Below are 13,127 nucleotides of genomic sequence, written 5' to 3'. Positions count from 1 at the left end.
CCATCAAGAGGGACCGAACTTGGGTAAAACATCGTGTCCCTTGTCTCCTGTTACCATCCGCCTAGACACACAGTTCGGGACCCCCTACCCGAGAACCGCCGGTTTTGACACCGACATTGGTGCTTTCATTGAGAGTTCCTCTGTGTCGTCACCGATAGGCTTGATGGCCTCTTCAATCGACAACGACGCAGTCCTGGGTGAGACTTTTCTCCCCGGACAGATCTTCGTATTCGGCGGCTTCGCATTGCGGGCCAACTCACTTGGCCATCTGGAGCAGATCGAGAGCTACGCCCCTGGCCGTCAGGTCAGGTTTGGAAGCCTAAACTTCACAGCCGATATCCGCGGGGACTTCATCTTCGATGGATCTAAGCCACAGCCGAGCGTGCTGCGCTGTCACGATGGGCACGACCTAACTCTGCCGCCGGACAGCACCTTGGAGGCCGCACACGAATCCGCTCCGACCCATAGTCCGGAGCCGATCGCTCAGATCGAGGATGGATGGCTAGACACCGCCTCGGGAGCTGCAACTTCTACGGCGATGGAGCCGTACACTTACCTTGTCCCGCATAAAGCTCATGACTCCGAGGTGCCGGACTCTCTGCCGGACTCCGAACCTCCTGCGCCCCTGCCAGTCGAATCCGATTGGGCGCCGATCATGGAATTCACCGCTGCGGACATCTTTCAGCACTCACCCTTCGGTGATATCTTAAATTCACTGAAGCATCTCTCGCTATCCGGAGAGCCCTGGCCGAAGTACGGCCAGGATGGTTGGGACGCGGACCACGAAGAAATTCAGAGCCCACCCACCACCCACTTCGTAGCCACCGTCGACGATCTAACCGACGTACTCGACTACGACTCCGAAAACATCGACGGTATGGACGACGATGCCGGAGACTATCAAGAACCTGTGCCTACAGGACACTGGAAGACCATCTCGTCATACGACATATACATGGTGGACACCCCAAAAGATGGGGACGGCGAAGAAGCAACGGATGCCGATTCCTTAAAGAAACAGCCCAAGCGCCGACGTCAGCGGCGCCACTCTAAATCCCGCCACAGCAAGAATGGAGATTCCGGCACAGGAGATAATAACACCCCAGAAAGTGCCAAAGACAACCCCCTCCAGCAAGATCTAGCGCAGGAGGAGGCAGAAGCAAGCCCTCACGAGAGGGCGGCAGACGAAGAGGTCGAGGACGACAGTTACTTACCTCCCTCCGGAGACGAGGCAAGCCTCGACAACGACGAATTCGTCGTGCCTGAGGATCCCGTCGAACAAGAACGTTTCAGACGCAGGCTAATGGCCACGGTAAACAGCCTAAAGAAAAAGCAGCAACAGCTTCAAGCTGATCAAGACCTACTGGCCGACAGATGGACCGAGGTCCGAGCGGCCGAAGAGTATGAACTCGAACGCCCCTCCAAAAGTTACCCAAAACGCAAGTTACTCCCCCGACTAGAGGAGGAAGCGTACAAACGTGCATCACCAGCACACAATACGGCAGACCGACCACCTCGTGGCCGCGACAGAGAGGCGTGCAAGCCCTCCACCAAAACCGTACCCCGGCATTGCTCAAAAAGCATGAAGCCACGGGGGAACGCGCCGGACTTGCGGGATATATTGGAGGACAAGGCAAGACAGTCCAGATCTATCTATGGATCACGTGGGCGCCCCAAGACTCACGACGAATACCGTCGCGCCGGATACAACTACTCCGGCCGGGCCGAACACAGCAGACAACGCTCTCTCGAGCTACGTTGCGATATTGCTCAATACAGAGGCGCCGTGCACCCACTATGCTTCACTGACGAAGTAATGGATCATCAAATCCCTGAAGGGTTTAAACCCGTTAATATCGAATCCTACGATGGCACAACAGACCCCGCGGTTTGGATTGAGGATTATGTCCTCCATATACATATGGCCCGCGGCGACGATCTTCACGCCATCAAATATCTCCCGCTCAAGCTTAAAGGACCAGCTCGGCATTGGCTTAACAGCCTGCCTGCAGAGTCAATTGGATGCTGGGAAGACCTGGAAGCCGCATTCCTCGACAACTTCCAGGGCACGTACGTGCGACCACCGGACACAGATGACCTAAGCCACATGATCCAGCAGCCAGACGAATCGGCCAGGCAATTCTGGACACGGTTCTTAACAAAGAAAAATCAAATCATCGACTGTCCGGATGCAGAGGCCCTCGCTGCCTTCGAACATAACATCCGCGACGAGTGGCTGGCCCAACACCTAGGACAGGAAAAGCCGAAATCCATGGCAGCCCTCACATCACTCATGACCCGCTTCTGTGTGGGAGAGGATAGCTGGCTAGCTCGCAGCAACAACCTCAGCAAAAACGCTGGCAGTCCGGATACCAAGGACCTCAATGGCAGGTCGCGTCAAAACAAAAACAAACGCCGCCTAAACGGCGACAGCAATGAGGATACGGCAGTCAACGCCGGATTCCGAGGCTCCAAGCCCGGTCAACGGAAGAAGCCATTCAGAAGAACCACTCCGGGCCCGTCCAATTTGGACCGAATACTCGACCACTCCTGTCAAATACATGGAACCCCCGAAAAGCCAGCTAACCACACCAACAGAGATTGTTGGGTATTCAAGCAGGCAGGCAAATTAATCGCTGAAAACAATGACAAGGGGCTACACAGCGAGGACGAGGAAGAGACCCGGCCGCCGAACAACAGAGGACAAAAGGGATTCCCCCTCAAGTTCGGACGGTAAACATGATATACGCAACGCATATACCCAAAAGGGAGCGGAAGCGTGCACTAAGGGACGTATACGCGATGGAGCCAGTCGCCCCAAAATTCAACCCATGGTCCTCTTGCCTGATCACTTTCGATCGAAGAGACCATCCGACCAGTATCCGCCATGGCGGATTCCTCGCATTGGTCTTAGACCCAATCATCGATGGATTTCACCTCACGAGAGTCCTGATGGACGGCGGTAGTAGCCTAAACCTGCTTTATCGGGATACAGTGCGCAAGATGGGCATAGACCCTTCAAGGATTAAACCTACAAAGACAACCTTCAAAGGCGTCATACCAGGTGTCGAGGCCAGTTGTACAGGCTCAGTTACACTGGAAGTGGTCTTCGGATCCCCGGATAATTTCCGAAGCGAGGAGTTAATCTTCGACATAGTCCCATTCCGCAGTGGCTATCACGCTCTGCTCGGACGAACCGCGTTCTCAAAATTCAACGCGGTGCCGCATTATGCATACCTTAAGCTCAAGATGTCAGGCCCTCGTGGAGTAATCACGGTTAATGGAAACACGGAACGCTCCCTCTGAACGAAGGAACATACAGCGGCTCTCGCGGCAGAAGTACAGAGCAGCCTTTTAAGGCAATTTTCGAGTCCGGCCGTTAAACGACCGGACACGGCCAAACGCGCCCGTAGCAACATCAACCAAGACCACCTGGCACGTTCCGAGCACGCGTAGCAATGCGGCCTCAACCCCAGCCCTCGCACAATTGTAAGACAAACTCTCCGCGTACATAATTACGCCCTGGAGATACCATGGGCATAGGGGGAGAGGCACAACCACAATAGACCCAGAGTGCGGTTCGACCACACCAGGGGCTCCCAAGTGTGTCGCTCTTTTTATCTTTTATTTCTCTCTTTTTTTATACAGAACTCTGTCCGGCGGTGAACCTGCCGAATTCATGATGCAACAGCCAGGGAGGGACAAAGGCTGCGGAGAACACTCAGGTGGTCTCCATTACGAGCATTAAATTTGTTAAATACACCATTCCGTGGCCTACCCCTGGAGGGAGACGCCTTTAATTCGTCCAATCCCTTGCTTTGCGCACTATTTGTATCATTCCACACTCATAGCATATCTTCTCGAATAAAATGCAGCACTTTTTGCCCATAATTGCATTACCTTATATATATATTTTCATTTACGACATGTTGCATCCGTACATTTTGGTACGGCCAAATACACCAGGGGCTTATGTTCCCCGCATTATGGTGTGATAAAGTCCGAAAACTTTCACAAGTGCGGAACCCCGAACTTATAGCATTATATGAATCGGCTCTGAATCATGTCTTGGGTCAATAGTTGGGTTTGCCTGGCTCCCAAGTTTGGCACCTTACGTTCCGTTCTATCGGCTAAGGTAGCACTGGGAGAACCACTGCGATTGCGCCCCGGTTGAGCCGGGTTAACGCCTCAGTGGAGAAAGCTAAAACTGACTGTCATGATAAGGTGAGAGACTGGTTGCTGTTCGAGAGGTCTTTTCGGGTCCTTAAAGACCTACGCTGCTTCAAGCGAAGTACCAGATAATGTCCGACGAAGGCATGGATAGCGCCCCGAATTCGGTCTTCCGAATACTAGGGGCTTCGCCGAAATTTAAAATTATAGAATTCTATGGCTAAGTGAGATTGTTCAAGCACTATAAGTCCGGTTGCCTTGTTCGTTGTGTTGAGCGCCTCCCTAGATGGACCCAAAAATGGGAACAAGAGTGCTCAAGTTTATCCCGAACACCCCAGCACTCGTGGCATGGGGGCTGAAGCCGACGACTTACCATCTCTCAGATTTAATAAACGGCCGCACAGAAGGTAATATTTTAAATTAACAAGCGTTGCTTAGCGCATATGAACAAAGTTTTCAGCGCACAGGATAACACATTGCGAATTTACTCAATAATTACATCCCTGGGGCACTCATCCGCAATCTTGCGGGCACCCTTGAGGACAGTCTTATAGTACATCTCGGGCGTACGATATTCCTTGCCCGCTGGTGGCGCGTCAGTGATTAGCTTCTCCGCATCCAGCTTGCCCCAATGCACCATTGCGTGGGCAAGGGCCCGACGAGCACCTTCAATACAGGCGGAGCGCTTGATAACCTCCACCCAGGGGCACGCATCCACCAACCGTCGCACGAGTCCGAAATAGCTCCCAGGCATGGCCTCTCCAGGCCACAGCTGGACTATGAGGCCCTTCATGGCCTGCTCGGCCACCTTGTGGAGCTCGACCAGCGGCTTCAGCTGGTCGCTAGGGGGCACCGGATGGCCGGCCTCAGCATACTGAGACCAGAAGACCTTCTCCGTTGAGCTCCCCTCCTCGGCTCGGTAGAATGCGGCGGCACCAGACACGCTGCGAGGCAGATCTGCAAATGCCCCTGGAGAGCTCCGAATTCGGGTAAGTAACACGTACTTTACATTCACATGCTTGCTTTGCATGAAAAATGCCTTACCCGCCGCTATCTTCCTCACCAACTCAATCTCCTGAAGGGACTTATGGGCATTGGCCTTGGCAGTTTTGGCACTTTCGAGAGCCGAGGCAAGCTCGGACTCTCGAGTCTTTGAGTCACGCTCCAAACTCTCATGCTTTTCCATGAGAGCCTGGAGCTCTTGCCGAACCGCCGTCACCCGCTCCTCCTGCTTTTCTCGCTCTGCCCGTTCCGCGGCCGCATTGCGTTCGGCCGCGGACATGTCCTCCTTCAGGGTCACCACCTCGTTTGTGGCCCCTGCAGTACCCATGTTATCCTTGTTATTTTTTGTTGCAACCTAAATCCTTTTCTGTAAGGTACAAGTTCAAAGTGGTGTTACTCACCTTCTTTGTCCTGGAGCTGCTTCTTGGCACGGCCGAGCTCTTGCTCGGACCGCTCGAGCTCCTGCTTCAAAGCACCGACCTCCACAGTCAGTGCGGCAGAGGTCAGCAGCGCGGCCTGCAACCCATATTGACATAATTTTTTAGCAACCCTGCATATATCTTATTTTTTTTAGATCCTCAGTCCGGCTTTTCTTTCCGAACACCGAACCGAGCATCAGGGTCTACTGTCTATGCGGTATTACATTGCATATGTTTAACTTCTTACCTCAAAGCCTGATAGAAGGCTATTGCAGGCTTTGGTCAGCCCACTCTTGGCAAGCTGTACCTTCTGCATCACCGCACTCATAATAGTGTGGTGTTCTTCCTCGATGGAAGCGCTCTGGAGCGCCTCCAACAAATTGTTTGGTGCCTCCAGTTGGACGGAAGCCGCCGGCGTCACGGTCTTGCCCTTCGTGCGAAGGGGCCGCCGGCCGGACTCCGGAACCACTGCGGGTTCTGATGTGGAGTCCGGCGCAAAGTCCGGGAGGCCGCCTTGTGGCGCCTCCGGAGCCTCCCCCTGATGGGTCCCTTCTTGGGATCCCACTTCGGTGTCCTCTGTGTCGCGGGGGGTGGAGGCGGTCGGGATGGAGTCTACATCCGACGGAGCCAACGACCCGCTCGATGAGGCGGCGAGATCATCATTGGCCGGACTACAGGCAGCATGCGGCACCAGAATGACACTATGTGACACAGAAAAAGAAATTATAAATCACTCAGGAATCCGGATACTTACGATCTCCCTGGAGGCCTGGCCCTTGAAGGCCATTCTTCCTCGCCAACGTTGATGTTGGCGGAGCTGTCTGGGGGAATAGTCCTTCCCCTCTTGGACCCTTCGGCCTCCCCTGTTGGGGAAGCCTTCCTCTTCCTCTCTCCCTCCTCTGGGAGAGAATCCTCTTTCTCCTCCTTGTTTTCGGGGGAGGAGTCCGCCCCGGAGTCGTCGGACACCTGAAAACGGGAACTCTTTCGAGCACCCGTGGCCTCCTTCTTGGCCTTCTTCTCCGGCACCACGTGCGGTGCCGGGACCAGCAGCCTCGCTAGATGGGCGTCTACTGGGTTTCTGGCATAGGAGCCGGGCAGATAATCTACTCCGCCTTCCTCATCCAGTACTGTCAAAGGAAAAGGGGAAATTAAAACCCGCATAGAGTCAAACTATGAAAAGCAAGTGTCCCATAAAGGGGTAGAATCACTTACCTCGTCGGCTTGGCGCTGCGAGCGAAATCCGCGATCTTCAGTCGCGGATGCGGGGGCTTCGGCGCCCTTAAACAGTACCCTCCAGGCGCCTTCGTACCTCGTGTCGAAGAGCCCGCTCAGCGCCTGGTGCTGTTCCGGATTGAACTCCCACAGATTGAATACCCGCTCTTGGCATGGGAGAATCCGGCGGACGAGCATGACTTGGACCATGTTAGCCAGCCTGAGCTTCTTCACCAGCTTCTGGATACAGGCTTGGAGTCCCGTCAGCTCCTCCGAACTACCCCACAGCAAGTCCTTCTCTTTCCAGGAGGTGAGCTGCATGGGGATACCAGATCTGAACTTGGGGGCCGCCGCCCATGTAGGGTCGCGCGGCTCGGTGATATAGAACCACCCCGATTGCCACCCCTTGACGGATTCCATGAAGGCCCCTTCAAACCAAAGGACGTTGGACATCTTGCCCAACATGGCGCCTCTGCACTCCGCTTGAGTGCCCTTCACTACCTTCGGCTTGACATTGAAGGTCTTGAGCCACAAGCCGAAGTGGGGCTGGATGCAGAGGAAGGCCTCGCACACGATGATAAACGCCGAGATGTTGAGGATGAAGTTCGGCGCCAGATCATGGAAATCCAGGCTGTAGTAGAACATGAGCCCCCGGACAAAGTGGTGAAGTGGAAAGCCCAGTCTGCGGAGGAAGTGGGGAAGAAAAACGACCCTCTCATGGGGCCTGGGGGTGGGGATGAGCTGCCCCTCGTCGGGCAGCCGGTGCGCGGTGTCGCCGGATAGGTAGCCGGCGCTGCGCAGTGTTTCGATGTGCTCCTCCGTAACGGAGGAGGTCATCCACTTGCCTCCTGCTCCGGACATAACTGGGGAAGGTTGAGACGAGATGTGCAGGCTTGGGCGCTGGAGCTCGAGTGCACGGAGATGGATAAGCAAAGGAGGAAGAAGGCGTACGTGAAAAGGTGAATCCTTATCCCTTATATGGGTGGGCGAAGTCTACGCGTCCCCCACCGGCCTGGTAAAACTCGCTTATCCCCCAAGCGTGACCATCAATGGCGCGGTTGGGTTACCCACGTCCGTATTGATGAGAATCCCGAATTAAGGGGGAACACGATCTCTGCTTCGACAAGACGTGCCAAGGAAACCGCTTCGCTAAATGCGCTGAGGTGGTAGAGTAAAAAACGATTCAAGTAAAGGCTTGGTAGAGGCGTGACGTCATGCCGCAAAAAACGTCAGGAGATTGAACTTCTGTATATATTATTCTCTCTACGGTGGAATGTGGAATTTATTTTGCAGAGCCGGACACTATCCTAGTGTTCACAATCTTCTATCATTCAAAGGAGGAACCCTCCTTGCAATGCCAAGCAATATACGCGCCGGACTTATCGTCATTGAAGCCTGGTTCAGGGGCTACTCAGGGAGTCCTGGATTAGGGGGTGTCCGGATTGCCGGACTACCATCATCAGCCGAACTATCATCGGCCGGACTATCATCATCGACCGGACTCCAAGACTATGAAGATACAAGATTGAAGACTTCGTCCCGTGTCCGGATGGGACTTTCCATGGCGTGGAAGGTAAGCTTGGCGATACGGATACGTAGATCTCCTACCATTGTAACCGACTCTATGTAGCCCTAGCCCTCTCCGGTGTCTATATAAACCGGATGGCTCTAGTCCGTAGGACACAACAACAACAACAACCATTACAATCATACCATAGGCTAGCTTCTAGGGTTTAGCCTCCTTGATCTCGTGGTAGATCCACTCTTGTAAACATCCACAATATCAATATCAATCAAGCAGGACGTAGGGTTTTACCTCCATCAAGAGGGCCCGAACCTGGGTAAAACATCGTGTCCCTTGTCTGTTACCATCCGCCTAGACGCACAGTTCGGGACCCCCTACCCGAGATCCGCTGGTTTTGACACCGACAGGGTCCCTTTGTCATTGATAAAGTTCTCACCAAAGGAGCGTACCTCCTGCGTGATGCATCAGATAATCCACTCGAGCCGAACCCATGGAATGCGGCCAGACTCCGAAGATTCTACGCCTAGCGCCGAACTCTGTGTTCGTGTCCTTCCCTGTGCCTTTTTTTAAGTTATATTTTCTCTCTTTCTTTCTTTCTTTCTTTTTATGGCCCTAAAAGCTTTAAGTGTGACTAGACTACACACTCTTGACACGCTATGCGTGCTCACTCTACCTGGGGGCTTCTTATACAGAAGCTTAATATATTTACCTTCAGGGCATCATGCCCACTGCATATGTGTTGCTTTTCCATATGTACCTTTTCTTCACCATTATATGCATCAATATGACTTAAGTTTTGGCCAATCTGGGTTGCCTGGCTCCTGTGTTAATGCCTACGTTCCCGTTAGTTCAGCTAGGTCATAAGGGGAGCACCTCTGTGATTGTTACTGTCGGGTACACCGGACGTGTACCTTAGACTGGGTGAAGCCGAAAGCTAGCGTTCTTAAGGGAATATTCGGTCGGTGAACTAAAGATGTTTCTTACCTACTACAATACAAACCCCCAGATGTTTTATATACTGCGTCTTTGTTCGTAGTTCGGACATGCACATTAATGCATGTGTACCCAAGGAAAGGAACCCTTAACGGAACTATTCTCCCTGGAAGATGTTTCTTACTATCCATGTAATATAACATAGCTAGTTGGGTACTTGTCTGTTCAAGCAATTATGACCCCTACGCCTAGTTTCCACGCGCACCTCGGTTTACATAACTAAGCGGATATTCGGAAACTCTGTGGACTGTTGGGTCCGGACGTTGAAGCGAAAAGGTCCACCATGAAAAATGATTTACAATCCGGCTAGGGACAAAATACATCAATTGAAGTACATAGTCACTTAGACCCACATACTTCTTCCTCTATACCATCCAATAGGCTATCTAGCCTACAATCGTGTTGGGAATACTTTGCAGCTAATCCTACCTGGTCATATACCAGACTAACGGGAATCTCTTTCCCATCTGACCCTACAAGTCCGACCAGGGCCATGTGATTCGGATCGAGCTTGGTGTACCATGTTTTCACCATGGCCCAACCTTCCCTTGCACCTTGTCGACAGGCAGATATCTCCATAAACGGAAGCACCGCCGCACTCCCTTGAGCAGCTCTACAAGCTCCCCCATGCTTCCTGGCAGGGAGGCGAATGGCCACAAGGCCTGGGCAATACCCTGCATCACCTGCCAAACTTGTTCGTGCAGTTGTGAAAGCTCTTGTAGAAGATCGCCTGCGGATCTGGGCATCTCCTCTTCGGGATGACCAGTCAGTATACCTACAGACATAACTTTTTAGCCCGTTTCTTTGCCGAACTGTATAAAGGTTCGTTTGAGCACATACTAAAAATGCCGCGTTGAAGCCTCTTTTTCTCCTTCACCTAGTCAGCAAGCTGGGCCTGGACATCTTTCAATTCCACGCCCAGCGGGGTATTGGCATCCTGGAGATCGTTTTTCTCTCGCCTGACCCATGTAAGTACACACTCGCCGGCCTCTAATTGTCGTTGCTCGTTGCTCATCCTCTTGTAGGATCTCCGGATTCACTCTGGGATCACCTGCAAAATCTATTGTTAGGTCTGCAAACCTGCTGAATACTAAATGGTACACGTATTCACGTTTTTTATCGATCAAGAATAATATTACTAGATGAGGCCTTCTTGGATCCCTCCATTTCGGCAGTTGCAGCCCTTAGCTAGGCTTTGCACTCCTCTAGCTCTTGAGACAACTGGGTGTTCTTCTCTGTAAGAACCTATTCATACAATGATCCATAAATCCGTTGTGCCAACTGTTTCAAGTCTCAGGGGCTACTGATATACATAATCATCAGATTTTCCTTACCCGTATATCTTTTAAATACTAGTCTGTGGCTCTAGCAAGCCCATATTGAGCAGCTCGGATGTACGCGTCTCCCGAGTTGAAGGCATTGAATGCCTCTTCGGAGAAGTTAGGGTCGCGGAGTGTGGCCCGCTGACGCCGATGATTCATAGTGCTCTCTACCTCGGAATTTGTAGCGGATATTCTATCTGCATCCTCTGTAGGAGGATCGTCCAGTGTTGTCCCCACGTTAGCCTCCACCCTTGAGGACGGTTCTAGAGTCCGGCTGGTAGAGGCGTGGCCGGTAGGATCTCCGGACACAGTCCGGCGAATACTCTTTCTGCCAGGACACAGTGGACATTGTAATATTTTAAAGATGATAATCACGAAGCAGGCTTTAAATCATACCTCTTCGATGGGGTCTCGGTCCTGACCGCTTTCCTTTTAAGCCTACCCGGCTTGGGCGCCCCTTGTTGGTGAGTCACCACGGGTTCGGCACGGCGCCCCGATGGCCTACCTATAAAGTGCAATACATGTGTAGTGGGTAAGGCGTAAAGAGGGGATCCTTTTCGGAAGTTAGGACTCCTGTTTTACTTACATATGATGCAGGGAGCAGGCCGGGATAGTCGGCAATAATGGCCACCAAGGACCGTCATAGCTTGCCTGATAAAACATCATGTCGACGAGCTCCACAAATATGTCTGAATCTTCTTCGAGTCCGGAATCGAGGGCCCGGTCGGGGTCCTTTGGCTGTGGAGGCGGGTTGTGGACCTCCCTCACAGCTTTTCGCAGTTCCTGTTATGGACTAGCAAGGTAAATATTTGCAATGAAAGACTGCAGGAATGAATAGAGTTGAGTAAAAGATAGCAACTCACCCAGCTAGGGGGGTTGTACATGGAAAATCCATCCCGTGTCTTAATACAGATGAACTCCTCTTCTACTCCTTTATACAAATCGGACAATATTCTCGCCAGAGCGGTGGCGGAGTCCGTACCTTTCCGACCGCAGCGGGTGGCATCGTCTTCTCCATTGAAGTGCCCCATGGGATGCCCCTGATACTGGAGTGGCTGCACCCCCCGCATTATGCATATTGACATAACCTCGATTATTGTCAATCCAGATTTGGCAAGCGTCTTTATCCTGCCCATCAGTTGGAGGACCTCTCTGCTATCTTCCTCCTTGGGGCTCCAGGGACGCCAGCTTTGGCGCTTCTTCAATGGGGCATTTATGAACTCGGGAAGACCCATCCAGATAGGGTCAGGAAGGGAGACGTCCTCTATGTAAAACCACTCGGAAGGCCAATCTTCGGATGTCTTCTTCGGAGTGCCGGACATGTATACGGTTCTGGCGATGCGCCATATTTTGGCTCCGCCCACTTGGTATATTGATCCCTCGTGATTGCGAGGGACGAGGCAGAACAACCTCTTCCATAGCTTGAAATGAGCTTCGCAGCCCAGAAATAGCTCACAAAGGGCGACATAACCTGCGATGTGGAGGATGGGGGCAGGGGTGAAGTTGTGCAGCTAGAGGCCATAATACTCCAGGAGCCTGCGGAGGAATGGATGGAGTGGAAATCTGATGCCCCTCAGCAAGTAAGGGGCAAGGCACACTCACTCCCCCGGATGGGTTGGGGAAACTCTCTGCTTGCTCCCCGCCATCATAAGAGGCTAATCCGGCTCGGACGGTGACAAGATATGCAGGTAGGAGAAACCCCTGGGTCTGCAACTCCACTAATTGACCGTGGGATACGGTGCGCTTCTCCCAATCACTTGGCTTAGCGCTATGGGAGCGAGAGGAGGAGCTGCGGCGGCCGGCCATGATGGGATTTTTTTTGAGCGCGCTCTGATGAATCCTCGCTTGGGGAACATGGTGTGATTTGGATCTGAGGATCCCCGTCTCTTTAATAGACGATTTATTTACATGGTCAGGGTGGCAAGTGTAAAAATGCCCCGACTTCTCTCATTCGCTCGACGCATGGAGACTGACATTATTAAGGTGCAGAAGCCCATGAGTGCAACATTAAATGGGAAGCCGGACACTGCTCGTTACAACAGGTACTCTGGAGAATTTGGAGAAGAACCCGCCTTGCAATGTCGAAGACAATCTGCGCGCCGGACTCATCATTATTGAAGCCTGGTTCAGGGGCTACTGAGGGATTCTAGGATTAGGGGGTCCTCGGACAGCCGGACTATATACTTGTGACAGACTGTTGGACTATGAAGATACAAGATTGAAGACTTCGTCCCGTGTCCGGGCGGGACTCTCTTTTGCATGGAAGGCAAGCTTGGCAATTCGGATATGTAGATTCCCTTCTCTGTAACCGACTCTATGTAACCCTATCACCCTCCGGTGTCTATATAAACCGGAGGGTTTAGTCCGTAGGACGATAACAATCATAATCATAGGCTAGCTTCTAGGGTTAGCCTCTATGATCTCATGGTAGATCAACTCTTGTAATACTCATATCATCAAGATCGATCAAGTAGGAAGTAGGGT

This window comes from Triticum dicoccoides, chromosome 3B, assembly GCF_002162155.2.
Source record: "Triticum dicoccoides isolate Atlit2015 ecotype Zavitan chromosome 3B, WEW_v2.0, whole genome shotgun sequence".
In the NCBI taxonomy this organism is placed as follows: Eukaryota; Viridiplantae; Streptophyta; class Magnoliopsida; order Poales; family Poaceae; genus Triticum; species Triticum dicoccoides.
The sequence above is the reverse complement of the archived record's forward strand: the minus strand, read 5'-3'. Positions refer to the sequence as shown.